The following is a 5,368-nucleotide window of genomic DNA, read 5'->3' as shown; positions in this document are numbered from 1 at the left end:
TACTTTAGATATTAAGAAGCAATGAGCCTTATTCTAACCTCCAGGACTTTAATGTATACCCCTTCTATACTATGCAGTGGTATGGAAAAAATAATATTGAGTTGTTAAAATAAAATGTAAGAATTTTGACCCAGGAATGGGAAGCCAGATGGTACTGTAGTGTGAAATACCATCAGCAATAATGTATAACAGGTTTGCAGTTATTGTTTGAATAAATTCATTTACATGTTAAGCATTCAAATTATAAGTACAAATTAATTAGTTCTTAAATCTTTGTCATAATGTCACAAAAATTGTTAAATGTCTACTTTGTGCTAGCTGCTGGCTTGAGCCTTACCTTGCAACCAAAACAGAGGTACTCATCTTCGGTGGGGTTATTTGGCCTGAGAGACAATATGATCATAGCTTCGTTTTCCAAAGACAGTTGTGATAGTGTGGTAGAGGGTGCTGAGCAGCCTGGGAACTTAGATGTGAGGCTCTGAGGATAATGGAGGAGAGGAACGGGATAGAGGGGAGAACTCTGAGGTTGACTGGAATGATGCAGGGATAAGGGAGCCTGAGGAGTCAGAAGTGACTTGGAATCTCAGCGGGGGATCCAGATGAACATCAGCAGTGATAAGCTGTGCTGACTCCATCTACTCTTATTTGAGATGATGAGAATCACACTTTTTCCTGTGGTCTTTCTTGCAATAACCAATACTTGCAGTCTAATCATTAGGAAAACACCAGACATATTCCAATTGAAAGATACTCTACAAAATAGGGAGAAGAGAGGAAAGAGAAAAAGGATTTCAAAAAAGAGAGTGGAAGGAAGAAATGGAAACAAAACTTTTATAAACGGAGAGGGGGAGCAGGGTTGAAGAGAGAGAGGGAAATGGGAAAATCAAGACATACTATGTGCAGGTACAAATTCCCTGTGTGAATGTGATCATTATGTATATAAACTGTGTACTAATACAAATTTTGAAAGAAAGGTATTCTACAAAATACCTGACTAGTACCCGTCAAGACTGTCAAGATCATCCAAATAGGAAAAATCTAAGAAAGTCTTCTAGCCAAGAGAAGCCTAAGGAAACATGACTACAAGCAGCATGGCACCTTGGATTGGATCCTGAAAGGGGGTCGTTAGAAATTAGAATAGAGGGGTTGGGATTTAGCTCAGTGGTTCAGTCACCTGCCTTGAAAGCACAAGGTCCCGAGTTCCATCCCTGGTACAAAAAAAAAAAAAAAAAGAAATTAGAATAGAGTATGGATTTTATCAAGAAATAATATATCAACACAGGCTTGTCAGTCACAACAAATGTATCCTACTAATGTAGGATCTGAATTTTAAAATGAATCTGATAAAGTTACTTGGAGGTGCCTGATGATGTGATTATCCTCATGAAGTTGCATGGTTGTTTTGTATTATATGGCTGGAGGGTGATGATAATGAAGGAAATATAAGGAGAAGACTTATATGGAATGGCAGATTCTTCTGAAACTATTGTTACTTCGGTGGTATTCAAACTGAAACTTCTTACATGATTTTTTTGCTGTGTCTTGCTTCCACTTCTAAACTGAAGTCTGTCCCAATTCTTTGAACCAGAGTCTGAAGTCTGTCTTCATTCTTTGCTTGACTTAACTCAGAAGTAACAGGCACAATGCCAACGCCTCTGTTCCCTATGTCTAGAATGTTTTTTCCACCAAATTATCTCTTAGTCACTCTTCCTTGTCTTTCAGCTCAAATATCCCCACCCCAGAAAGCCTCTTTTGACTACCCAGTCTAAAGCACCTCCTTCCCAGTCATATTGCATTGCATGGCCCTGTTGTGTTTTCCCATTGGTCTTGTCATGTCGCGCGCACCTCGCCAGCAAGGAGCACGCAACACTCAGGATTCTTCTGATGCACGCTTTATTGGAGTTTCTTCTACACTCTTCAAAATGGCAGAAAGACCCCGAGCCGGATGCGAGCCTGCCTTTATAGTCACCCGGGTGACGTGGCCCATTTCTATTGGTCAATGCCGGCCTGCATCATTCTGACGAACCAAGCGCCTCTTCTGCGCAGGCGTGAACCACCGTCACCGGCGGACTCACATCCGGAATTCAAGCAGGGCATGAAGAACCCGGAAATAATGGCGCGTGACATTGTCACTGTCTGGAATTTACTTGTTTATGGTCCATGGCAGATTTCCCCACTGGAACCAAAGTCCAACAAAAATGGAACCTTATCTGATTCATCATTGCTTCACTACAAATCTAGAACAGTACCTGGAGTTCTAGAGATGCCCAGGAAATATCTGCTAAATGAATGACTGGAAAATACTCTCTTAGTTCCATTGTTGTAACAAAATACTGTAGGCTGGGTACCTTCAACCATAGACATTTATTTCTCTCAGTTATGGAGTATAAAAAGTCCCCAAAAAATGTGCTGGCAGATTTGGTTCCTGGCTGGCAGACAGCTTCTTTTTGTTGCTGTGTCCTTAGATGGGAGAGACAGGTTAAGAGACTTCTCTTCTGTTTCTTCTTATAAGGTACTAATCCCATCATGTGGGTTCCACGCTCATGACCTCATCTAAATCTAATAACCTCTCAAATGTTCTGACTCCTAATATCATCATGTTGGGGATGAGGCTTTAACATATAAAATTTGAGGGAACACAATTCAATCCATAATAAAAATCATTTTGACTCTATCCCCTGTACTACCCACACCCATTAGTGTAGGATGTTAGTGATTGCAGGAAAATGGTATGACTTTTATAATATTTCTATGTCCCTCTAATATTCACTTTATAAAAAAAGAAAAACAAGAACAATTTTATTTTATAATTCTTTCCCCAGTTTTTTCTTCCCCTTGGAATAAGCAAACCATTTAGATGGCAGAAGCAAGAATATCTAAATGCAGTGCAATTTACCCTTGCCAGAATTTAAAAGGGAGTTAATTAAAAGGCCATCAGACAGCCTTCTGGTTATAATCAGAAAACGGAAGAATTGGTCACATTTACCTTTTTCCTCATATCACTTTCTTTTTTTTCCCCCCTATCATTTTCATCTCTGACTCTCTCCTAATTCCCCTGGCCTGGTGACAGGAGAGCAGTGGATATCCTTTCACACTGCAGATCTCAGGAAAGATGCAGGCAATGACTCAGGACATTCTCTAGGAGCAACATCATCCCTAAACTGTACTGCAAAATCACTTAGGGGTTATGACTGCAAGGATCTCCATTAAAGCAATCAACACTTTTCTATTCTAAGGGGAGGACAAAGAACTCTCCCTCAGAGCCCGGGGTGATTGGCATATTCAGGTGTGTGTGTGTGTGTGTGTGTGTGTGTGTGTGTGTGTGTGTAAAACAAAATATACATATATTTGCTTTACTGCATTTAGAGCTCAATGAGATTTCAATTGTATTTTTGAGTATTTCAACTACAGAATCTGTTGAACTAGGCACTTACAAGTATACAATCAAAGCAAAGAAAAATTTGTGTTATTTAAAAATAAACATGTACAATATTCCTTTGCTATAAGAATTATTACTATCATTTTCAAGCCTATGATACATCATAGGCTATCAGAACACAAGCACTTTCAACCAACTGGAGCCATCATCATCTGATATTTATACATACACATAAGCATATCCCATGGTTATTTATGTTATTATAACTCACTGAAGCAACACTGAATAGATAAGTGAAGAGGTTTCTTCAGTCACTAACTAAACTTAGTTACTAAAAATCAACCAATAATCCTTTTCCCATTTGAGAAGAATCTTTGAAGAGAAGACAAAATGTCAAGGAACAAAACTTCTACTTTGCAAGAATGAGACTTGTCTCATATGAATTTTTGTAGGGCCTCTTTAGACTTTAATGAGGAGTCTGCTTTTTCCAGGGGAGCCCCCCAAACTGAAATAGGAAAAGCATCAACATGGACATGTTGTCCACTTTACTGATTTACAGGAAGGAATAAAATACAAACCTTAATGAGAGGCTTTTATCAGATGCCCCATTTTGAGGTGGTGTCTTAGTTTTCTCATTGCTGAGACAAACTACTCAACACAGACAAGGTAAAGGAGGAAAGGTTTATTCTGGCTCATGGTTTATAGCAGCTTCAGTCCACAGTTGGCTGGCTCCAAGGCAGGGTGACATGGCAGAGGAGAAACAGTCCATAGCATGGTAGGAAGGAGGCATCGAAGCAGTAGCAAAACAAGCCTCCTTTTCCTTTTTGTCCCATCCAGGATACAAGCATTTTGTGTGGTGCTGCCCACACCCAGGATGGGCCTTCCCATTATCTACACCCAGAATTATGCTAATTCCAATCAGTGGACTGATTTAGTATCACATGTCCTTAATCCCAATATCACACACCCTAGATCCAACCAGCTCTGAAAAGGCCCACCTATGAGTGCATCAGGCTTTGCAAGGACATCTAGATAATAGCCATAACAGGTGGCCTTTTGTAGAGAAAGGGAAGAAGAGGTCGAGCTTAGGTGCATTCATCACTTGCTTGCTTACTCTATGTATGTGTGTTTGCATACGTGTATGCGTACAGTGTTGGAGTCAAACCCAGAACCTCCTGCATACTAGGCAAGTGCTCTACCCTCAAGCAGTAGGGTTACATAGATTCTTCTTGGGTACTCTGTGCCAGATACTGTCCTAGGAGCTGGGGTTTAAAATCTCTTCTCTTATGGAACTTACATCCTAGTAAGGACAGAAAGAAGACAAATAACAAGGAATAGTTGTAATAAGAAATAAAACAAAGTAAAAGGTGGAGAATGACTAGAGGGTAGAAGCCTGCCAGTTGGAGAAGTTATGCAAAAAAGAGAGGGAAGCACTTTAGGCAGAAGAAGAATAGTAATACAATAGCTTTGAGGCAAGAAGGAGCTATGTGTGTAGAAAGGAGACACTATGGTTGATACCCTGTGAATGGATGAAGAGAGGAAGGAAGTGGGGTCAGAAACCAGCAAGGTCTGGTCACATGGGGCCCCATGGAACACAGGGGAGTTTGAACTGCAATGAGAAACTGTAGATGATTATAGGTGGTGGTGTGATATAGTCTGTTTTAGACTCATAGGCATACCCCTGTCTGGCTACTACCACTATGTAGACCAGAGGCCATCAGGGGCCAGAATAGAGGCAAGGCAACTAGTAGGAGGCTTTTCTACTTGTAGTATTGAGGGCCGGTGGCTTAGGCTTGAGTGGACTCAGTGGAGATGTATAGAAAAGATAAGAAGTGTCCAGAATTATGGTGTGACTTGGAGGAGGGACTAAACCCATTAATCACTTTATAGAGAGCGGTGGTGGTTGAACCTATTGCATGTGTACCCCCTGGTGGGCTATTTGTATCACCTATAGCTCGAAAAGGCTTACCATCACTGATTTTGAGGATG

This window comes from Fukomys damarensis, unplaced genomic scaffold, assembly GCF_012274545.1.
Source record: "Fukomys damarensis isolate Sample0158 unplaced genomic scaffold, DMR_v1.0_HiC HiC_scaffold_2, whole genome shotgun sequence".
NCBI lineage: Eukaryota > Metazoa > Chordata > Mammalia > Rodentia > Bathyergidae > Fukomys > Fukomys damarensis.
The sequence above is the reverse complement of the archived record's forward strand: the minus strand, read 5'-3'. Positions refer to the sequence as shown.